We start from the raw sequence: 24,803 nt of genomic DNA, 5'->3' as shown, positions 1-24,803 counted from the left end.
GTCGCTGGACACTTAGAAAACTCATTTCCTTGCTGCTCTTTTTCCTTTTTTCCCCTTTGTTCCCCTCCCCAAGTGTAGGGTAGCCAACTGGGCATCGCCTGGTTAACCTCCCTGCCTTTCCGTCCTTTTCTCTCTCTCTCTCTCCCTAGCAGTACTGCTTGCGCACCATTCCATTACAGTAACTATAATCTTTAATTTTGTGTGTAATGATCTGTAGTGTTGTAATCATTATTACGCGAGTACTTCTCGGTGCACTGCAGCGATGTGACTCGCGATTGCTTAACTCATAACTTTCAATGGGCTCTCCTTTTTAAACCACGCCGAGGCGGGAAGTAACAATGGCCATATCCAGGCTCTTTCTACCTCTTCCGGCACCATGAGTTGAGCGCTGCGGAAGTGCCGGTAACGTACGCTCCTCCGCAAGGAAATTGAGGCGGTCAAATAGTGACCACAGCCTTTCTCGTTTCAGGGTTTACCGTCTACTCAGCTGCCGAAACGAATGAGATACATTGCGTTCGTCACGAGTGCTACACGGCACAGTACCTCTGATTAGCACATCATTGTTGAGACGTGCAACATCTCCTGTACATTTTCGAACACTACGAAAGGAGTGGTGCTCAACTACAAAAGCGAGGACCTAGTAGGGAGTTCGTAAGGACTAGACAGGACGCCTGATGATCCCTGAAAATCTTCATCTAATAGTTTAAGGGAAGAGGATGGAAGGCGGTACCGAAAAAACAGGGGCACCTAATTTCGCTATGTGGTAGGAATGGAAATGAGATGTGAGTACTTGCTGCCTTTGCCGGAAGTGACTGTTGGGGCTTACGAGACCCAGGTTGCTTTCCCGAGCTCATCCTATACACCACCTTCCGCACCTGGCAGGTGGAATCTTTAAACCGACAAGCCAGGTTTGGTAACGTCCTGTCCATCCAGCAAATAGGTATTTCCCAGTCTGGTGATGCCATACATCACAGTCAATAGGATTTCTCCACCCTGGTAACGTCACTGATGACAACACTGCCCGCCGGCTAATCAGGTTTTTTTGTGAACGACGCCAGACGGTCGCCGCCGAGTTTTCGCTCCGTTATTGTTTCTACGTAAAATCAATAAAGTTAATCGCCACAGGCCCTGACCTATCCTCGTGTTCCCAGGTGACGGGAAAAATTGTTCGCTGGTATCCCCAGGCTAATTCTTGAGGTCTTTGCCTTCTTGCTTCAAGGTCTTTGCCGTGACGGCAATGCATCCTTAAGGAGTTTAGTACTTCCTCAGCGTAAACAAAGGATGGGGCGACCCTTGACCACGAGTTACTATCATTTGAGTTGTTAATTTACCAAGAAAATGTCTCATCGAAACACCTGTGTGGTCCACACAGACCAGGAGAAATTAAACGGAATGAAGGCAAGTCTTGAGGCACAGCGATCTCAACTTCATTATGTTACGTTACAGCAAGTTTCAGGAAAGCATGAGTGCTAAACTTATCGGTCGCAGGAGGGTCCACTGCGCGCTACTAGAAGCCGGCTTCTTTCAATAATTTTACAATCTCCCGAGCGCATGCCAGTTCAGCCACCCTCTGAAGGATGTCACGAGTGCACTGAACTGCACTCTTTAAACACGAGTACACCTATATGGGAGTAATGAGGGAGTATCCAGTCCCCTAGTGCACACCCTTTTTTAAAGGATGTGCACTAGAGGACAGCTCACCCCCTTTTTACTGCTTTCTGTTTAGAGTTTACTTGCCTTTACGGACCATGATAGCCTTAACAGAAAATGGTTTTGTACAGTTTGTACCGTGTGCGCATACAAGAGGCGGAGAAAAGAAGACACAAGACAATCAATATTTTAAATTTTACATGGGCTCAGTACACCTGTGCGCTGAATTTGGGAAATTCTAAGTGTTCACGTAGGAGTAACGTAGACATCAAGTGGACTTGCCTGCGCACGGTCATGTAACAAGAGGAAGAAGTGCCAGCGACAGTGCAATGACACCCCACTCTCACCGATGGGCATCGACAAGCACTTTGACGCCCAGGTCCTTCATAAGAAAGATGATATAAATACTGCACTAGAAGTCAGGCGGTAAACAACGGCAGCGCAAGTGATGCTCGTTGCCAGAGCGTCGACTTACAACTTGCACTATTCATAGAAGCCTACGTGCAGTCATGCCAAATACAGACTTTAGGTACCAACTCACGGTAGCTACGAACCTTGCACGGACATCGATAGCATTGTTCTAGCTATCCAATATTATGCGAAACATATTAACGTAGGTTTCGGGCCTTCGCGCGACGCCCGGCGGTGGCCACCATTGACCTTCAAGTGACCTTCAAGTAGGTCACGTGACATGACGTCACGTGATGACGTCACACCGGCTGCAGATGGGGCCTCATATCGCGCCGTCGGTCGCCTCCCGGCGGTGGCCACCAGTGACCTTGAAGTGAGATCACATGATGTGACGTCACGTGATGATGTCACACCGGCTGCAGATGGGGCCTCATATCGCGCCGTCGGACGTCGCCCGGCGGAGGCCTCCACGCTTCGGTTCGCGCCGTCGCGCGCGACGCGGCGACCGCGCCACCATCGCTGCATCACGTGATATGTGACGTCACCCCAGGGATGAGGCGGCGCGCGCCCGCCGTCGCGTCAGTCTCTGCCCGCAACCGCGCCAGCGTCTTTGCGCCGGGCGTGTATGCGGTCAAGATGCCTCCAAACGCTAAGGACATGCTTCGCATCCACTGGGCTTAACCTTGATAAGCCTCCAATTTTTTAGTCTTTCCCTTGGCACGTGAAAGATAACTCCAACCTTTTACTCTCTAGCATCAGGTGCATCACTGCACGTGCTATATGTCCTCAACAGTTGCAGCGATAAGGTGGGCGGCCCAGAAAAAAGGCTGGCTACGCGTGCAGGCCTTCAGAGCGGAACCAACCGTCGCTATGCCACTGTTATTTTTGCTGCCTTTCCTGGTGTTCAAGTCGCATTTGCCCGTGAGTTGGATGTGGATATTTTCAATACGAAAAAAAAACCCTGGAGGCGGTCCCCCAAGACAGTGGGCTATCCTTGTGGCTGGATCTAAAACATACGACGACTACCGGCATCAAGCGGACATCTGTCATGCCTACCAGCTACTGCGCAGCCGCGGCCTAAGAGAGGAACGAATCGTCGTCATGATGTACGACAACATCGCCAACCACAGCGAGAACCCGACGCCTGGGGTAATACTGAACCACCCCGAGGGACCCAACGTCTACGAAGGAGTTCCTAAGGACAACACGGGAGACCTGGTGACCCCGGACAACTTTATTAAAATTCTTCAAGGCGAGAGGGTGGACGGCGGTAGCGGCAAAGTTATCGCGAGTGGGCGCAACGACTACATCTTCATCTTTTTCTCGGGGCATGGAGGGCCTGGCCCCCTCGATTTCCCAAACGGCGGCGCCTTGAAAAGAAGCGAACTCCTTAAGGCGATCATAAAAATGTGGAGACCGCGAAGATACCGCAGAATAGCCATTTACATTGAGGCTTGCCTTTCTGGGTCCCTTTTTGATCGCTATCTTCCCGACAACCTCGACGTCTACGCCATGACGGCAGCTAGGCCTTACCAGAATTCGTACTCCTGCTAATGGGACAGCTACAGGGATGTGCACCTGGGCGACGAGTACAGCGTCAAGTGGCTGGAGCGCGCGGAAGAAATTGATTTGACAGTGACCAGTCTGCGCAACCTCTTCAGTCATGTCAAGAAGGCAACAAATTCGAGTGACGTTATGGAGTACGGTGACACTAGCTTTGAGAAGCTTCGAGCCAGCACGTTTTTAGGAAAAGGAATTCCGAAGCAAATCATGCATCGTAAAATGCCATGCTTCCCCTCATCAAACGCTTATGTGCCGATAATAATTCTGAACAACAAGATTTCGAAGACCAAAGAACCGAGAGCAAAAGAGTTTTTGCAGCGAAAGCTTCAACAGACAATGAATAAGAGAGTTTTCCTCGGAAGGAAGGTCGCCGAGATCGCATCGTTCATTGCCGGAGGTAAAGAACATATCAGTAAATTACTGCTGTCGTTCGAAAAAAATACAGAAAGCGTAGACTGCTACGATGAAGCTGTGAGCTACTTCGACGTTAAGTGCTGCAGCCTCTCTGATAATCGCTACGCGCTTCAGCAAGTCCGCGTTTTGGTGAACGCATGCGAGTTTGGTTTCTCTCTGAAGAATATCACTGATGCTATGGACGCTGCCTGCACTCACGCGACCATGAGAGGTATAGAATAACGTCAATTTGATTGTCTATTTGCAAGATTTATGCCAGCTCCTATGCAGTATACGATCTAAACCCGCGTAAAGAGGGAAATGAATAAAAGTACTTCTGTCTTCCCTGTTTCGGATCTCTATATACTAGATATGGTTTCGCTCTTACTAGAATGTCCAGTACTGCATGCTTCCTTTTGGCCAATTTTACCTAATTGCGATGTCCTATTTCTATTTTAGGGCAAGTGGGACGAGTTATGTTTTTGATTGTTGGTTTGTTGCGATGCTTTTAGTCCATGGCTATACTGAAAGTTCTTAAATGTAGTCTCATCGGGAATGTGTAGAAATACCAGTTTCGACAGAGGATGCAGACATTTCTACTTTTCCACAAATCAGAATTCTGCGTGTAGCCGGTTTATAGCCAGTCTCGTCGATTGTTAAAACTGCAAAAAATTAGTCAGGAACCGCTTCTAACGTGTACGAGGGAGCCAATACTCGGAAATAAATTTTAGACTTCTACAAAAAATTTCTATTTTTGGCTTACAGTGGAGGTCTCCATTTGTTTAAATGGCATAGTTTATATACGGCGAAAACTTATACGGAACTGCATTTACGTGTCCTCTCGAAGGGGCCTACTAATTGAGGAGTGCATTTTTTTTTCTAGTGGAAGATTACAGTTTTCCGCCTAACATATATAATCATCCTGAGTTATCCAGCCTATGCTTCATTCGACCACAGCGAAATCTTGAAAAATAAAATATGAAGTCTTGTGTATTGTTAGAAGAGTGGAGAACTCATCGTTACAACTTAGAGATACAATGAACACAGGCAGACCATTGTAAACCATGTCATCGTCGAACAAGCACGTCTCATTACAAAGTACGGTACAGGATTGATCAGAACCAAAGATAACAATGGCGGTTTTGGGCCCGACAACATTGCACCACACACCCGCCATGCAGGGCCGTTGTTTGCAAATTGCGGTACAAAATCACGCCAAATAGGGAATTTAAATTTTATATACATCGCATTAAGCAAGTCTTTGGTCGCTCTGGACATAAACCGTGCGCTTTGACGTAGATGTCTTGCTTGTCGAAGTGCTGATGAGGAAGCTCAAAAATGTAGAGCGTCTCCTTTCGCGTGGGAATCATCTAATAAGCTTTCGATGCCAACACGTTGTGCCTGCTTCGTTGCTCGCTGTAGGCTACAGGCGCCGCCTCACTGAGAATTGTATGACCATTGTACAAGCAATAAACGAATCACTGAAGAAATTTATTTGCAACTCTCGAGTTAAAACTGAGTCGGTATGCTTTGTACAGTTCCGCTTGTCACACAAGTGTCCTGGAATTTCTCCCCTGAGCACCGATGAATGTCGTTTGAGGCAAACAGCCCCTGGCTACCCTTACAAAAATGGTCTATAGATTCTCTATTGACTTTCTTATCGACTCTGTTGCCTTCCTAAAGATATTTCATTTTCTCTATTCATAGTCTATAGATTGTGTATAGAAAAAGTCTATTAAATGTGTTTGTCCATAAATCTACACAGTGTCTACAGACTGTCCTCTAGGATTTGGCAGCAGAGAGTCTATAGACTTTATGTCTGTCTATAGCCTATATACTGTCTATAGAAAAAAAATCTGCTAAAATTGTATGTCCATATATATATAGATTGTCTATACTCTGTCTATAGGATTTGTATTGCCTATGGACTTTTCTCTAGGATTTGTCTATAGAGTGCCTGCAGACTTTATAGACAGAAGTCTATAAACAGCCTGTAGACAGTCTAAAAAAAAATTGTACGGACAGATATGGGATAATAAGGGAATAATTACTCATTGGCATCCACCTGAGGGCAGCCTTACGGCTACAAAGGAAAGCTATACAGCTTTGAGAAAGCTGTATAGCTTTCCTTTGTAGCCGTATGGCTGCGCTCAGGTGGATGTCAATGAGTAATTACTCCCTTATTACAAATCTACTCCACCTTGGGGGATTCCCCTATAAATTTCACCAATAGATACGGGATGTCTGCCAGAGAGCAGAAAGTAGTAACTCATATGAATGTAAGCCGCTTAGAACTATGGATCGGGCCATGAAAAATCAACAATCTCTACGCTCAACCTATCCGCGTTACAACATCCAGCGACGGGTGCTGATATGAAGATTCCGGTGATATAACATACGAAGCGTAGACAAAGCTGCGAATTGAAGACATACAACTCAGGGCTGTCGAAACGGAGTGTCTAGCGTTCCGTCCAGACGGAACATTTGCTGCCGCTGCAGTTCCGTCCACACGGAATATTTACTGCAGCTAGAGTTCCGTCCATACAATCGACAGTTTTAGTTTCACGTACGTAGAAGCTTCACGTAAGTAGAGCGCTTACGGGTCACCAGTGGGCATGCGAAGAACGTGAAGTGTCTGCGTGAGTCGCACGGACCTAAGCGAGATTCGGATCTTTGCGTTGCGGTCTTCACGTTGCTTGCGTACAGGCGCTGCCATAAGTAAACGGAGCACGCTATTGCGTTCGAAGTGCAATCACGCCTTCTCGACTGGAAATGAAGAAGCCTTGTTTGTCTACAAGAAAGCCCACCAACGTCCGCTACCAGCATGCGGGTACCACTGCTGGAAATTTCATTTAGGTGTCGCGTGAAAAATATTCGAAGACAGTTGCGTGCTCCGTTTACTTTTGTCCGCGCCTGTACGTGGCGTTGGCAAGATGGCGGCGCCCTGCCCGCCCGCTTCAGAGCGAATACAGCTTCGCCGCTAATCCCTCGACGTGGTATCATGCTGTAAACTGCTGTATTTGCCTTCAGTTGGCCCATTCTTGCTCTCGCATGAAGTTTTAGGTGATAACTAGCTCTTGTTTTCCAGATAGAAATCCGTTTCAGCCGCTTCTAAACCTGAAGGAGAAGCGTTTGTGGTCGTCATAGCAACGAGTGTGCCGACGATCTCGCGAGACCACGCGAAACTCAAAATCTCGCGGGATATCGCGAGACCCTCGGCACAGCCAGCGGGAAAAGCAAAGCGGTGCACGTTTTGGCTCCATACGCACACGTTGTCAACATGAGTGGGACACCAGCGCGCCTTCGCTTCTCAAAAAGCGATGATTTCAATATGCTGCGGGACGTTAAGGAATTCAATCCCTTTGAAGATAACATGCAACGTACAGTTCGGTGGAATGAAATCGCTCATCGTTTGTCAGAAGAAAGGGGAAAGTATTTACCGCCCGCAGTGTGGCTTCGCCTAGCTCCGCTCCAAGCAGCTCGACTGAACAAAATTAGTTTTGTTTATCTGTACTAGATGACGCGGCACAACAAGCTAGCGCATTTTTTAGGTTCTATGGCAGATCTACACAGTTTGCTTCTCGTACGTGTAGCTAAAAATGTACGAAGCGACACGAGCGTACGCTGCGTTGACTGCTCACGTTTACGTGCGTGGAGGTTCTACGTACGTAAAACTAAAACTGTCTAATATCCGTACTGTCTATACTATACAAAAGGCGTGATTTCTACCCACGTAAAGCATTTATTTGCCTCTGGAATAACCAGTTCACAAAGGTGTATCCAGATGTTCTCTCTACGCATGTATACGGCACCAAAATATCTGTCCGCGTACTGCGTTTAGTTGCATTCTCGAAAATGTAACTTCCGTGCATGCATGCAGTATCGGGAAAATGACACTGTTAGAAGCAGAGTGCAGAAACTCTTCGCGAAGTGATGTGAAGCCCTGTCGCTGTTTGTGCTCGGTCAACAAACGGTCAACAAGCATTATGCAAACGCACCAACAAACCCAAGCCAAAACTTGCTCTATTGCCATTTCTCACTGACTGCATGGAAAATAAAATGATGCAGCAGAATATCCTGCCACACATTAGGTGGAGCAGGATTGCCACTTTTTTAAATGGACATACAAAAGTCTTCAATCAAACTGGTTTCCCAATCACTAACGCCGGCTTTAATTCCGTCTTGACATAACTCTTGTGGCAGATAATGCTGGACGGAACTGTATGGTGTCAGATACAGTTCCGTCTGGACGGAACCATACCGCTACATGCAGTTCCGTCCGGACGGAACTCTAGCCACAGCCCTGTCGAATATATACGCAGCCGGTATAAGGCCCGAACTTGCCTTGCTTTTCCCATTTGCAGTTTTTCATAGCTGAGCGGAAGTATCCAATTTCAGCCACCCCAGTGGTGCAACACACAAGAAAGAGGACAGAACGCGATTGTTTTCGCCATGGCACACTTTTCGTGAGCGGCGATAAGGTGGCGCTGCCGTTGGGTAAACATGGGCAGCGCTGATTTCGCTACCAGGAGCTACACAACCGCTCCTGTGTCACTAGGAGAGTTTGTGCACAAAGGAAGCGCACAAAGCAGATGGAGCACAAAGCTAGTTCTAATTTATTATTTTTGCATCCGGCGAGGAACTCATCATATTGCAGTTAGTAAGCAAGGATAAAATACAACGCTATACAAGAGTATGTAAGAGCGACTTGATAAGAAAAAAATGTGTCCTGTTTACCGGAACACGTTTACTGTAGTTGGTAGGATATAAAAATCATAGAAGGAAAACGTAGGTCTCTCGTCATAGTAGCGACCATATTATCAGGGTGGACGAGTGCGTTCCCGAGGACCTTTTTAGTTGCGAACAACGCCTCAACGGCATGCCACAGTATGAGATATGACATAACCAGTCTATTCTTCGGGTACTTACAAGTAAGTCGAAATCTGGGTTCGATGGACTGCATTGTGAAATTTATCGTTTGCTAGTGCGAGGGTAATGAAAACGTTACAGCAAGGGAAATGAATACGAAAGCAGAGGTTTTAAAAGCAACTGGCTTCTCTCGAGTTGCAAACGGGTATACATAGCGTACGATGAGGCCGGGGGTAGTTGGCATTTATGGTATTGGCAACAAGAGACATTTTGTAACAGCGTACGGTGCTGAGCGACATCACTTGACTAGGTTCAAAAGAGTTATTTGTAGCACTTTCAGAGGGATTAAGACCTATGGTTAGCAAAACGCTTTTTTTGGGCTCTCATCAATGGCAATAAGCATGGTTTGTAATTTGCTTCCCATTATTCACTGCAGTCACTTAGATGGCTGTGACACAAAAGTACAGCTATCGGAGAATGCTGCGCTGGACACGCTGGCGTTCCTTAGTCAGAACAAAACAACCGTATGCACCTTTTTGCACGACTTGGAACCTAGTCCTTCCAAAGTGGCAATCAAATGCACTAAGCATTTAGGGAAAGCACACCTTTAGTAGCATTACTAGCAGTCGATGTAAAAATTTCCTTTTAGTCGAATGGATTTAATCTTGAAGAAAAAAAGACATGCTTGGTTTTTCCAGTGTTTACAGTTAAGTGGGCATTGTGAAACAATGTCAGTATTAGTTGCAGTTCGTTATTTAAAGCGATTTCGATTACCGGAAAAAAGTTGCCCTGGAAGGGCCTCTCAATGGTCCTCTGATTAAAATTGCCACATGAATGAGATCTTAAAGGGCGCTGCTTCACGAATATCCTCAAGCAGATATTCCTTTGATGTGTTTTGTAGCAGCTGAGTTATCTGTAGCCAAAATTTGAATTTCTACAACTTCCAAACTTTACCTATCCTCTCACCACTTTATGCGCATTCGAAGGTAGACAGTCCACTGCCAGCCCCACAACTCGGCCCAGAGCTTCCTGGTGGAATGCGTGACGTCTGAAGTAATCAAACCAATAGTCGTCAATGATCAAAAGTGTGGAGTACCACGAGACGAAGTAGGGTGCGAGCATGAAAAGGTCGCATGAAAGGGCTTGCAAAACTTCGTCACCGATTGTTTGTTCTCTGCTGCGTGCAGAAGCGCAATATTTGGCTGAGGTGCTGACGACTGAAGAGCTCATTGATTAACCGAGTTACGTACTCTCATCAGAAGGAATTCTATAGCAGCGTTAAATAGCAGTACATCTTCATCGGCATGCGCCATAACCTCTGAACACTACAGTGCCTTCGAAATATCTTTGATAGAAACAGATAATAAAAGAGACCGAAGAATGGAACTCTCTGGCACACCGCAATTAATTTTTTGGTATTTAGATTTCAACTGTTGAAAGGCTATTTGTTTCAGTCGTGATGACAAGCAACGTTGAAGAATTTTAAGATTGTTGTTACTTATTCCTTACGTCTCAAGTTCCGTTAAGAGAATAGAGTGCGAAATACTGTGAAAGGCATTTTTAACAAGCGAAAATACGTCTAGTGCAAAGTTATGGTTATGAAGAGCGTATAAAATAAGTTGCGTAAGAGAGGATACAGCTGTGTACAGTGGTGAGCAGCCTTGTCTAGAGCGCTTGAGCAGTGCGCACTTGGTAACAAAAACCGAAGTTAGAGAGCAGCACCTCATTACAGGGCAAAGTTTTCGTGCCTGCTTTTTTTACGAGGCTATCTGGCACTACTTCCGTGCAAGCGTTGCAGCTGGACCCTAGAGGCTGCCACAAAATCTGGATTTGTTTGCAAGGAAGTGCACCGCCCGAGCGCTCTAGACAAGGCTGCTCACCACTGTACGTGGATATGTAGACACAAAGTCATGCTGCGGGGGAAAAATTATATTGTTAACATCAAGAAGCATTTTCAGTTGACCAGCAAATAATTTTCCAAAAAGTGTATTGATCACACTCACTACAGCTATTCGCCTTTAAGTAGAAGTGCTATTGGGTCAGCAGTTATATATGATGAGAAAAGTTTTGGAACTTTTAGAATATAAATGTGTCTAGCAAAAAATAACGGGCTGTAGAATATTCAATTTGAAGCAATATTTAGCAAATATATGTTGCCCTTAATTAACTTTACCTGCATCAATCTGGACCAGCCCTTATTTTTCGTGCCCATAACTGATAAAATTCCTAAAACTTCATCGGTTTTACGTTCGGAAAACAAGTTTAAGGTTCGTAATTGCGGAAATTCTTGATTTTAATGAAGTAGATATGCCTGCGTTCTGTGTTAAGCTTGTCAAAAATTGATTAAACTGATCGACAGTTTTTGTTGATAGGTTTTCAGGAACGGTATAGGTGAAGAAACCACCGTTCCTGGAAACTTGCGAACAGGAACTGCCTCTACCTATAACCTATTTTATTTTCTTCCGGAGGCTAACAAAATTAGTGTAACAAATTTTCTTCGATTTTTTCAGTATTGCCACAGATTTGTTTCTATAGTTTTAGTATGTCGTAAGTAATAGGTGTTCGTTGTGTTGTTTTCGAGTTCATGGTAGTGTGACTTCTTTTTCTTTTTTTCAAAATTTCAAGTATGTCATCGGTAATTCAGGGACATAAGACATGTTCCTAGTTACGCTATGAGTTCTCTCGCTTAGAGTTGGTAATTGCATATGAAATGGCAATTCAAAACTTTAGCGAATTTTGTTGGAATTGGCCACGTCTCCGTGAAAGAACTTATTCTAGTGTGCTGTAAAAAAACTGTGTTCGTGAAAACATCTAAAGTGTCTGGTCCATAAGGAGCCAAAATTGAAATTTTTATCCACACGGTGGAGGTATGTCAGTGTTATTGTCTCTTTAGCGAATTATAACACCATGGTCTTCTGGGTTCACCGCGAATGCTTATGGGGGGAATATGCATATCTACGAATGATGCAATTTCGCTGCTATAAAGTAGCTACTTAAGATCCATGACTCAGAAGACGATAGACGGAAAGACAGGAAGGAAGGAAGGAAGGAAAAACTTTATTTTACTCTAGTCCTTTTTCCTGCGGTTTGGGAGCATCTTCAGACACGTTTTCTCCTTGATTTTACCCCCAGGAGTCTTCTCTGTCGAAGTCGTCCGCCTCTAATCAGTGGTCGGTTGCCCTCAGTCCAGGGCTCCGCTGGCCACTGCCGCCCGTTGAGCTCGCTGTACCAGACCTTCTTGGTCTTCACAGCGGTCGCTGGACAGCAGAGTCTCCCACTGCTCCGCACTCGGGTTTTGTATTTTGGGGACCACGTCTATCTTTTGGCAGGCCCATGTGATGTGATAGAGAGTAGGTTTTCCGTCGCACCAGGGACATTTGTCCGCGTATATGGTAGGGTGCATTTTGTTTAGTATATGTAGGTTTGGGAAAGAGCCTGTTTGTAATTGTCTCCAAGTGACAGCTTCCTCTCTGCTGAGAGATTTGTGCGGTGGGGGATACCGCAATCTTCTGCCTCTGTAGTTTTGTAGTATGGCCGAGTAATCCCTGGGTGCTGGCGCGAGTTCTGCGGGCTCATCGGATGCTCGGAAAGTAATGTATCCTCGAGCTATCCTGTCGGCCTCTTGGTTCCCTGCCACCCCCGTGTGCCCCGGTACCCACACAATTTTGTGTGGGATCTTGTCGCTTTGTTCTTCCTGGTGTTTAATTCTGTCGCTCGCTGCGAGGAGTATACGGAGCGCGTGACGACCTATCCTGCCATTCATGTAATTTCGGCAGGCTGTTTGAGAGTCGGTGAGTATTGTTAGCGACCGCCCGGTTCTATAGCCCTCCGCCACCGCTAGAGCAACGGCTACTTCCTCGGACTCTGCAGCTGTGCAGCCTCGGAGAGACGCGCTGGTCATTTCGCGTAAAGACGAATCGACCACCGCCGCCACAGCGATTTTGGTGTCTCCTCCTCTCCAAGACGCGTCTGCATACACGGTCGTGGCTTGAGGAGCGTATGTTCTTTCGATGAAGTCGGCCCTCGCTTCTCTTCTGCCTCGATGGAGGTTGGGATCCATGTTTTTTGGTATTGGCGCTACCTTGAGGGTCTTGCGAAGCTCGTCGGGGATCGTTGCCGTCCTCGTCATTTCTCGCATCTGCTCGCGGTATCCGAGCCTCTGCAGGAGCGCTCTTCCAGTCGTTGTCTGCAACAGCCTGAGTTTTTGCGACTCAAGCTGCGCCTCTCGTAGCTCCTCAAAGGTGTTATGTAATCCCAGGGCCATGAGTTTTTCGGTTGACGTGTTGCGCGGAAGTCGGAGCGCTGTCTTATACGCTTTGCGTAGCAGGGCATCCGCTTGTTGTATTTCGTTTTTGTTGAGGCACTGGTAGGGTAGGCTGTACGTGATTCTACTAACTACAAGGCTTCTGACTAGTTTGAGTGTGTCCTCTTCACGCATGCCATGTCGCCTGTTGGTGATGCGGGTGATCATGCGTGAGACTTGTAGTGTTGTTGCTTTGAGCAGGGTAAAAGTGTGAGTACTGCGCTGGTTGGATTGAACCCACATGCCTAAAATTCTTATTGTTGTCTTTTCGGGGATGGGTGTCCCGTCAAGGTAGACGTTGAGTTTTAGGTCCTCGTTGGTTGGGACGGTCCGGTTTTGCTTGCCTCTCCAGACTCTCAGCAGTTCCGATTTCTCGGTCGAGCATGCGAGTCCTCTTTCTGCGAGGTATTGCTCTACACAAGAGGCCGCTTGCTGTAGCCTTTCTTCCTTCTCTCCGAGACAACCCGTGTTTGTCCAGACTGTTATATCGTCAGCATACATTGCATGCCTGATGCCTTCGATGTTCTCTAGTTTTCGAGCTAGGCCTATCATAGCTATGTTGAAAAGTAAGGGGGAGATAACTGACCCTTGGGGTGTTCCCTTATTTGGAGTGCGAATTTTGTCCGATCGAAGGTCTCCTATGCCGATGGTGGCAGTTCTGTCGGACAGGAAGGCTTTGACGAAGCCGTGGATTCTGCGCCCGCAATCCAGCTTGTCTAGGCCCGTAAGGATCGCTTCGTGGCTGACGTTATCGAATGCCCCTTTGATGTCCAGGGCCATTATGACATTTTCTCCCGTCCGAGGTACGTTTCGCAGGACATCTTCTTGTATTTGGAGGAGAACGTCCTGCGTCGAGAGCTTCGCTCTGAAGCCGAACATGGTATGTGGTACACAGTCGTTGTCTTCCATGTAATTTTGCAGTCTTAAAGTTACCACCCGTTCGTAAAGTTTGCCAAGGCACGACGTGAGTGATATGGGCCTGAGGTTTTCAATTTGTAGCTTTTTACCAGGTTTAGGTATCATTATTACTTCGGCGTGTTTCCAATCTTCGGGAACCGTCTCCGCCTCCCAATGTTTGTTAAGAAAGCTGACGAGCTCTTGTATGAGGTCGTCGCTCAGGTTGCGGATTAGGGCGTTGTCGATTCTGTCCGCTCCGGCTGCCGTGTTTCTGGTGGTGTTTCTTATGGCCGCGTAAACCTCTTCCACAGTTATGGGGCGGTCGAGTTTCTCGTTTTCGGCTCCTCGATACGTTCCTTGGTATCGCGGGGGGTTGTGATCGCCGAAACATTTTTCTCGTGCCTTCTCCAGTAGGGTGATGTCTGATCCCTCGAAGGAGTGGATGAACCTGTGGATGGCTTTATTGTTTTCTGATTTTATTTTGGTCGGATCGATTAGTGCTCTTAAGAGATTCCAGGTTCTGGCCGTGCCTAGAGTTCCCCTAAGCGAGTCGCTGAGTTGGTCCCAATTTTGTTTCGCGAGTTGCATCGCATATTCTTCCGCCTTTGCCGTAATTTCTGCTATCTTTAGTTTTAGTTTCCTGTTGTGTTTTTGCTTCCGCCATCTTTTGGTGAGACTGCGTCTCGCTTCCCATAGTCTGAGGAGGTGGGCGTCTACTTCAGGCGTTGCTGTCGTTCTCCTTAGGCTTTTTGTGCATCGTTGTCGCGTTTCTCTCAGCATGCCGCTCCATTCCTCCAGTGATTGGATACCGCCTTCAGATTTGTTGCAAGCCCCGCGAAACGCGTTCCAGTCAGTGATTTTCGCCTGTCCAATCTGGCGTCTTATGGTGTCGGATGCTATTCGTGTCCGGAGGATAAAGTGATCGCTGCCTAGATTTTCCATCATGTTTTCCCACTGTGACTCCCTGCTCTTCCTTACGAAGGTGAGGTCCGGGCATGTGTCCCTGCTCACGCTATTTCCGATTCTCGTGGGGGTCGCAGGATCTGTGATTAGACTGCAGCCAAAGTACTCCGCTACTTCCACTAATGTTCTTCCCTTGATGTCTTGTTTCTGGTATCCCCAACTCCTGTCCATGGCGTTGAAATCTCCTACGATGATGAGTGCATTTTTTTTGGCCAGCTTGTGCGCTCCATAGAACAGTTCGAAGAGTTTGGCTTTTCTTTGTCTCGGCGGGCTGTACACGTTAAGTAAGAACGTGCTGCTTCCCTGTCGCTTTTTCGGAATAATTTCAACAAGCGCGTGCTCGATGTCGGTGTCGGCGATGGTATCGTGCCTGATGGCGGTAATGGTTTTGCTGACTAGGACGGCCGCTTTACCTTCGTTTTGACTCTCGTAAACCTCGTACCCTTGTAAGGTCGGCTTGATTCCAGTCTCTTGGAGCGCAATTACATCAGGAGGTGTCAGTTGTGTGTTTATATATTGTTTTAAAAGGGCCTGCTTTTTACGGTAGCCTCTGCAGTTCCATTGCCAAATATCTAAGTGTTCTTGTTCTTGCCGATACGTATTGATCATGTTTACGCGTCACTGCTGTTGCCTTGTTCGCTTGCGAAAGCTGTTAGCGCTGGACGGTTGTACGCTTTTTCCCTAATGTTTTCGGTATGTTTTTGTTTTCGAAAAGCGCTTCTGATCTCTGCGATCTGCCCTTGGAATTGTACTTGCATCTGTTGCATTTGCGATTGGATTTGCTGCATGATATCCTGCATCATCTGCTGCATCATCTGTTGCATTCGTGTTTCAAGGTCTCCTTCATTCGATGCCTGTGGTTGTTGTTTTGGAAGTGCTCTAGTCGTGTCGAGTTCCCGCTGTTGGTCCTTTAGTGTTTTTGTGAGTTCCTCAACTTTGCGTTCGAGCTCGTTTTGTTTGATTCGAGCGAGTTCTAGCTCGCGCCTGAGCGCATCGCTGTTCGCGTCCTTCGGTTCTGTGACGCGACTGTCTTTGTTGTTTGTGTTGTCTATGTTACTACCCTTTCCTACCGAGTGCGAAGCAGTGGTAGAAGCCCAGCTCACCTTGCTGCCGCTTGTCTGGGAAACCTTCTTCTTTTTCTTTTTCTCTTGCTTCTCCCCCTCCTGTGGGCCGGCTGGTGGTAGAGGCGGGAAGGAGTTGGACCTCGATCGGCTCCTCGATGTCTCTCCCTCTGAGCTGAGCCATCGCTTGGGTGGTCGCCCGCGTTGGTCGCTCCGTCCTCTTTCTCCTGTGAGTTTTGGCCTGGCTTTTTTCAATCTCTCTCGGCACTCCTTGGATCCGGTCCGGTGTGCCTCGCCACAGATTATGCACTTGGGCGTGCACTCGTGGTCGGCGGGCGGGTTTGAAACTCCACACAGTCCGCACACAATAATGTTCGGTGTGGGGCACACGTCGGAACGGTGTCCTTGCTGGAAGCAGACGTAACACACTTGCCTAGTGGGGCGGTACTGGTAGCATGGTACTTCACCTCCGTAATAAATGACGAATTTCGGCAAGACTGGGCCGTCGAACGTGAGCACTGCCGTCTTGGATTTTCCGAGCATCCTTGCCTGAAGTATGGTCACTCCTTGAGTTCTGACCCGTAGGTGTGCTTTAAGTTCTTCGGGAGGGGTACCTGGCTCTACACCGTGGATCACGCCGCGCAGGACGTCTTCCGGTGCTGCCACGTAAGCGTTTACATCATAAGGCTTTCCGTCGAATTTGAGACGGGTAATGTGCCGCACTAGCTGAGCCGTTTGCTCGTGCGGAGTGCTAACGATAATGATATTGGATCCGGTGCGAAGCCTTACAAGTAGGTCCTCGTCCTTACATTGCTGGCCGCACGCCATGACAATTGCGCGCGCTACTTGGTGGGTGGTGAGGGACTTCACCATGAGTCCTTTCTTGGGTCGAATAATGATCTTGTAGTCGCTTCTGGGGAGTGGCGGCATTCTTCGCCTAGGCCTGCTCTGCTCCCTTGATCCATACTTGTTGCAGCCGGTCGCATCACCCGGTAATTTTCCGTCTTGAGGATTGGCGTCCGGGCCGGTTCCCGTGCCTTTGCGTTCCTTTCGCCTTTGAAGTTTTCTCTGGCGCTTGGATTGTACAAGCTCCCAGCTGGCATCGTTGTTGTACCCGGCTGGCTTCGACGAGGAGTCGGACGGGATCTCGTCCTCACTTCCCAAGTCGGCGTCTCCGAAGTCGTCTTCATCCATCACTTGGAATTCGTTGAGAAGGACGTTTGACGATTGTGCTGGCACATCGTTGTCTTGGCTGGGCCCCGCCATATGGTCCGTCTTTGAAACGGCGTCGATGCTAGGCGTCGGCGTCGTCGACAAGGTTAGCGGCCCATGCTCTCACGATGTCGAGCTGGGTGGCCCGTGAGGGTTAGCGGGCCGGCGCCCGCTTTATAACTTTCAAGTCCGGTAGAAAGCCGAAAACTGGTCCTACCTCTTGAAATTTCTATCCTGGGGATCCAGCACTTGATATCTTTCCGTTCCGAATAAAATCCGGAAAGACAAAAAAAATTGTTTAGCTTGAAAGTTATCTTAGCGAACTCGGCTCTTTTTTTTAGCCATAGATCTGTTCTTCTAATAGTTCTCTGATAGGGATTTGAATATAAAAAATAAACAAATTTCATGATCACTCAAGGAATCAACACGCGACAATAACTGGATGAATTCTAGGTTTCAGACGAGGATGTGGTGAAGAGTATTGGTGGCAGGGGTTGCTGTTCTAATAGTTTGGGTGAATTTAAATGTGAAAGTCTTTTAAAAAAATTCATTGGATCAACGAGAAAGTGCCTACAGATTATTCCAGTCAATATCTTTGAAGTTCAGATCACCGCAAACGACTTGTTGAGCATTTGGAAAACGAAAATCGGAGTCATAAATTACACTATAAATTCTGTCAACAATGTAACGATCGCAATAAGGCGCGCGGTCAGAAGCAGTAATCACATTGTTATGAGGTAAGGATATCCGAAATATGTATTTCTTCGCTCCATATATTTCGACAGAGAATGAAAGAACACTAGATTTTACAAAAACAAACATTCTGCTGCCCCCATGCTCCTCCATATCAAGTTTATGAGTATTGAGCACTTTCTCATTATGAAGTAGCTCACTGTTTTCGACGGCATAGCTTACCCATGATTCCATGAAAATGGCTACGTCGGTGTTATTATCATGATTGTTGTTTCCGGATCCGGGATTTATTTCTACGTCACTACACATGACAAACCGTATGTAGACAAAACATACTTTAAGTAAGTCAAGCATGCGCAGCTTAACATTCTGCGACAGAAGTCACACATGTCAGACGGGCACCACACCGGAAAAAAAAATGCGGGACACTTTCGCAACTAAAGTGTTGAGAGGCGAAAGCCGAGGACACTATGCCGTGGAGACTTCCGGTGGATGCGACGTCCCACCGCTCCCGTGGCTATATCGATGCCCAAGTTATACATCTCTCGGGGATCTTAACTGTTAATTACGCTTAGTTGCACATTTTACCATCCAATTTGACACAAATCCGACGTTTTTCGGACCATTCTGAGGCAATTTTCATTATGCCGCGACGACTTCCGGTGGATGTGACGTCACACCATTCCCGTGGCTATACTGAAGTCACGCTATTTCGACGCAGTTTGGACATTTTTGACTGGAAGTAATTAACTAATTACTCTACCGTCTCCAAACCTGGCTCTTGGGTTCATTTTTTCGCCTCTATCTGAAGCAACGATTCGTTTTCTTCTATCTTTTTAGTTCCAGAGTTCAAACGCTGCCAAAGGTGTGACACCCATTAAAAGCTTTCGCCTTAATAACGAGTCGCTAGTGCGAACGCAGGTAGCCTGCGGAAAGTAGCTGAGCCCGTTTCCAAAAATGGCATTTTGTGCCCAAGTTCGGCTCACATCCTGCCTCTCCAAAAAACGAAACAAAACTCAGTCCATACGCTATTCTTTGAAGGAAATATCTAAAATGCCTCCTCAGGGAAAAAAGTATTTCTTCTTGCAGACGTCAAGAATTTTCACATTGTACAATTAGTCATCTACTGCAATAAGGCAACGTTTATTGGGGTTTAACGTCCAGAAGCAACTCAGGCTATGAGGGACTATGAGGCACGTTCAGTGTTATTTATATTTTTGAGTGCAATTTACTCACCAACTACACTAGTGACGTCGGGAGCATGCATTTGCGGTCTATATGCGGCGTACATAGCTTCATACTTACCAGAAGCATCTACAACAATACTGCCGTGTTTTAGAAGTTACAGATAACAATATTGGTCGCGAAAGCGGCATTTTTCCATGAAGCTGGCAGCGGTCATTACTGCTCAGTTAACACTCCGCCGACCTTGTCTTATGATCTACCTGACTGCCTTTTGCCGACTTTGTCTTACTTTTTATTTATGCGTTTTCGCTGGTTACAGCTTTTAAATATAGGCTTTACCCTTGTTACCACTTTTCTTATGAATAAAGTTATCTGACAATAAACTGAATATATCACTAACACCATACCATACGGTACTGTTCAGTAAGAAAGTGATGTGAAGAAATCTCTCCGGTCCACCAGAATAAGTTTGCTGCAGGTAATGGGGCATTGGAATTAGTAAACGGATGAGTACATCTCAGCCTAGTAGTTGCCGTACATTCGGAATGAATGAGTGGAATTGGCTGCAGATAGCATTAGCTAGGAGTGCGTTTCCCAGCCCTTTCCAGTAGTAAACAGCACCTCCACAGCATGCCGCAGAAGGACGGGATATAACCAGTGTATTCTACTTGTACTTACAACAAGGTCAAAAGCTGGGTTCTGAGGAATGCATTTTGAAATTGATCTATCGAAAGCACTGAAGGGAATGGGAACGTAACATTAACGGAAACGAATAAAAAAGCAGATGTTAGAAAAAACTCCCGTAACCGAGAGTAGAGTAAGCATGAAATGTTTACGGGCATAACACATTGGTTGTAGATGCTACTAGTCAAAGTCTTTAAATGCGTCTAGTGTTCAACACACCACACCACACCACACCACACCACACCACACCACACCACACCACACCACACCACACCACACCACACCACACTCTTCTTGTTGCGTCGAAGCGATCGTCTGCAATAGTGCGGGTTTAGGTAGGCAGCCGCTAACGGTGGCGGCCTTGTAGCTTTCGGGAGAGCCGCATAATCATGGCGTTGTCGGCAGGGGCGAGCAGTCTTCTGCTGGGGCGTATCACTCGCAAAGCGATCGCTTTCCGCAAGACGCTTCCTATCTCTCCTTCCATCAGGCTCCATTGCTCGACTTAAGCAGCTGTGACGGTGGTGGTATTGGAATGCAGGACGATGCAGAAGCGTACGCGGACACGACGAGACGCAGGCCTGACAAGAATGTATATGCAGCGCGTTCGAATACTCCGCGAGCGTGTATACATCTGCCTGCGAAAAGGGGAACCTTCATGAGCTGAAGGCCCAGCGGCCGGTCTTTTACATGTGTGAGTATGGGACCGCCGCGCCATGCTTGGGGACGGCGCGGAAGCGCGGCCCTCTCTCTTAGAGAGTCTCGTTAAATCTCGTACGGTGCCCGGATGCTCTCGTTTCAGTGCCCGGATGAGTGGAATTCAGTGCCCGGATGTTGGCTCTCGGTCTCGGCGTGACCTCACCACACTGCCGACAACGGGAGCTAAAAGCACTTCATGCTTAAAATCAGCTGGCTTGCCGCGTGTTGGGATCAAGTATACAGAGCGTACGAGGAACAGAGGGTAGTTCGTATTATTGACATTGTTAACAATAGATATTTTCTAATCGCGTAATGCAATGAACGAGATTGCGTGATTAGCTTCAAAAACGTAATTCTTAAAACTTCTAGAGGGAATGAGGGATTAAGACCTGTGCTTAGCAGAGCACGTCTCTTAACTATCAGCATTGGTAATAAACATGTTTTTGCGTTACTCCCCATGGTTCAGTGTTGTAACAGGGATGAATATGAGGCAGCAAAAAGCGCCGTGATCGGAGAATGGTAACCTTTTTAGACATTGAGATCCTGTTCCTTCTAAAGTAAGAGGCAATAAATACAACTCTTAACTTTTTAGGGAAAGCGCACTCTGAATAACATAACAGCTGATATAAAAATCACGCTTAAGTCAAGAGACTTATACCTGTAACAAAAAGTCATTGTATTCATCGGGCGACCACGATGCCACATTACAACATACTTAGTTTTTTCAGTGTTTAAACCTAAGTGGTTACTGTGAAACGATGACAGGATTCTATATGAATCAACACTTCGCAAATCAATGTTGTTCTCAATACTCGTGGCCTGATTTCCATCTCGCCGAGCCGCTTTTTTTTCGCGCCTATGAATGCTACAATACTCGAAAACTTCAACGGTTGTTATGTTCGTAAAACAAATAAAGGATTAACAATACTGCGAATGCTTGATGTTACTACTTTAAATTAAGTAGGTTTGCCGCTCTTCTGCCCAAAGGATGTAAACGGTTGATTAAATTGATCGGCAGTTTGTGATGATAGGTTTTCAGGAGCGATGGTTTCTTTCACGCATTCCTTTAACCTCTTTTATTATCTCCACCAGTTTTTTGACAGTCGTTTCCATGACGAGATAGAGGATTAGTAAAATAATATTTCTTCGGTTATCTCACCATTGCCACAGATTTATTTCTGTTATACTTAACGTGTACTAAGTGGCAGGTGTTTGCGTTTTTAGTTTATGGCCGTGTGAGTTTTTTTTTAAACGTTACAAGTGAGGCATCATCAATCCCGGGATATATGACATTTTGATAGTTGCGCTGTGAGTGCTGTAGCATGAAATTGATAATTTTATGTGAAATAGTGCTTGCAAAAGCAGCTAATTCTGTTGCATCGTCACCATAAAGCAATTTTGCAAACCAAACTTTCTAGTAGATGTCTAACATATGTGTAGTCGACCTGAAACACCACTTTAGTGCGGTTATGACAGTCTACATTCAAAGTTTCACAGGTCAAGAGCATAAAAGTTGGACAGTGGTCAATAACACTGAAGTCACAAACACCAGCTTCACGTCGCGGTTACATAAGACGGGATCATTGAATGTTGCGGACTGAGGAGTAGTTGTAGTTGGGGAATAGATAACATTTTTGAGATTGAAGGACTTCAGAAAAGATATGTAATCGTCACACACTCTTTGAAAGATCTATTTTGATGTCACCAACTATTACTATTGGGCTCCTCGGATATTAGAGATGATTCAAAATCGTTTCTAAATACGATGTGAATTGGCTTGTACACGAGATTGACGGACGAGAGAAACTGTGACTACAATGATATTAGACTTGAGTCGAGTAAGGAATGCTTCCGTGGATTTAGAACTTGGACATCAGTACTACATCAAAATGCAGATTCATTCAAAGATATTTTATGGTAAAAAAAGGACAACACAGGTGTTGATGATGATCATTTTTCTTTGGCGCAAGGGCATCTGCGGCCAAATAGTGTCATGGCAGAAGGCATTCTTTTCTACTTAACGTGGGGTCAGGGACCCATTTACCAAGCATTTAACCCTAAATAAGCCGAGCACCAGGCAGGGGAAAGCTTGTACCCATTGTATCACCGGTGGGTATCCGGCGGCACTGGGGATAGAACCCCTCACCTTCCGCATGCGAGGCGGATGCTCAGACCACTAGGCCACCGCTGCGGTCACAAGTGTCGCTAGTAGCCAGAGCTTAGACTGTACAACTTGCTCTACTCATAGAAGATTACGTGCAGCCATGCCAAATAAGGACTTTAGGCACGAACTCACAGTAGTCACGAAACTTGCACGGACAATGATAACATTGTTCTCACTGCCCAATATTAGTCTTTCCTATGGCTCACGAGAGATAGCTATAACCTTTCACCGTCTCGCATCAGGTGCATTATCACAAGGGCTATGTCCTCGTCAGTCAGAGCGATAAAGTTCGACAGCCCATAAAAAAGGCTGGCTACGTGTACAGGCCTTCAGAAAGGAAGCAACCATCGCAATGGCGCCGTTATTCTTGCTCTCTTTACTGGTATTCCAAGTCGCACATGCCCGTGTGCCGGACGTGGATATTTTCAAAAAAACCAACCCTCCACAGCCTCCATCAAGACAATGGGCAATCCTTGTGGCCGGATCTAAAACGTACGTCAACTACCGGCACCAAGCGGACATATGTCATGCCTACCAGCTGCTACGCCAGCGAGGCATGCGTGATGAGCGAATTGTTGTCATGATGTACGACGACATAGCCAACAACCCCGAGAACCCGACACCCGGGGTAATTCTCAACCACCCCGAGGGACCCAACGTCTACGAAGGAGTTCCTAAGGACTACACGGGAGACCTGGTGACCCCGGACAACTTTCTTAAAATTCTTCAAGGTGTGAGAGTGAAAGGTGGCAGCGGCAAGGTCATCGCCAGTGGCCGCACCGACCGCATCTTCATCTTTTTCTCTGGCCATGGAGGGCCCGGCGTCCTCGATTTCCCAAATGGGAGCGCCTTGAAAGCAAGCCAACTAATTAATACGATCAGAAAAATGCGAAGAGAGGGACGATATGGCAAGATGGTCATCTACGTCGAGGCTTGTCTTTCTGGGTCCCTGTTCGATCGCCGTCTTCCCAACCACCTCGAAGTGTACGCCATGACGGCAGCTATGCCTCATCAGAATTCGTACTCCTGCTACTACGACAGCTACAGGAAAGCGCACCTGGGAGACGAGTACAGCGTCAAATGGCTGGAGCACGCGGAGGAAAGCGATTTGATAGTGACCAGTCTGCTCAACCTGTTCAGTCATGTCAAGAAGGCAACAAATGCGAGTGATGTTATGGAGTACGGTGACACTAGCTTCGAGAAGCTTCAAGCCAGCATGTTTTTAGGTAGAACAAAGCCGAAGCCAATCACGCGTCGTAAAATACCATGCTTCCCCTCATCAAACGCTGATGTGCCCATAACTATTCTGAACAACAAGATTGAGAAGACCAGAGAACCGAGAGCAAAAAAGTTTTTGCAGCGAAAGCTTCAACAGACAATGAATAAGAGAGCTTTCCTCGGAAGGAAGGTCGCCGCGATCGCATCGTTCATTGCTGGAGGCAAAGGACATATTACCAAGCTGCTGCTGTCGTCCGAGAAAAATACAGAAAAGGTGGACTGCTACGATGAAGCTGTGAGCTACTTCGACGTTAAGTGCTTCAGCCTCTCTGATAACCCCTACGCGCTTCAGCACCTCCGTGTCTTGGTGAACGCATGCGAGTTTGGTTTCTCTGTGAAGAATATCACAGGAGCTATGGACGCTGCTTGCACTCATCCGACCATGAGAGGTATAGAATAACGTGAATGTTTGTGCCTGTTTTTAAGCTTTTTGCCAGCTCCTACGTTGTATCCACGAGAAGCCCGCGTAAAGGGGAAACTTAATAAAAATTACTTCTTTCTTCCCTGTTTTGGATCCCTACCAGGGAGGACATAACAGGTGTTGAGCCCGTCAACTTTGCATCCTATCCCCACAATGTGGAGCCTTGTTTGAAATTTTTGGGGTGCAAAATCACGTAAATCTGCGAATTTAAACTCCACATACATTGCGTTACGCTAAATTTTTTGGTCCCTGTGAACATAAAGCGCGCATTGACGTATATGTCTTTGTTTTCAATGTTCTGATGCGCAAGCTCAGAAATTTAGCGCGTCTCCTTTCGCGTGCAATGACCTAATAAGCCTT

At 46.7% G+C, this 24,803-nt stretch overlaps 1 pseudogene; it reads left to right on the top strand.

Annotated features, from left to right (window-relative positions):
• Positions 1 to 3,162: 3,162 nt before the first annotated feature.
• LOC149347490 (legumain pseudogene) lies at positions 3,163 to 24,525 on the top strand (annotated as a pseudogene).
• The last annotated feature ends 278 nt before the right edge of the window (positions 24,526 to 24,803 follow it).

The sequence above is a fragment of the Amblyomma mixtum genome, chromosome 4 (genome assembly GCF_055824585.1).
Source record: "Amblyomma mixtum isolate Tamu chromosome 4, ASM5582458v1, whole genome shotgun sequence".
NCBI classification, from domain to species: Eukaryota; Metazoa; Arthropoda; class Arachnida; order Ixodida; family Ixodidae; genus Amblyomma; species Amblyomma mixtum.
The sequence above is the reverse complement of the archived record's forward strand: the minus strand, read 5'-3'. Positions and strand labels throughout refer to the sequence as shown.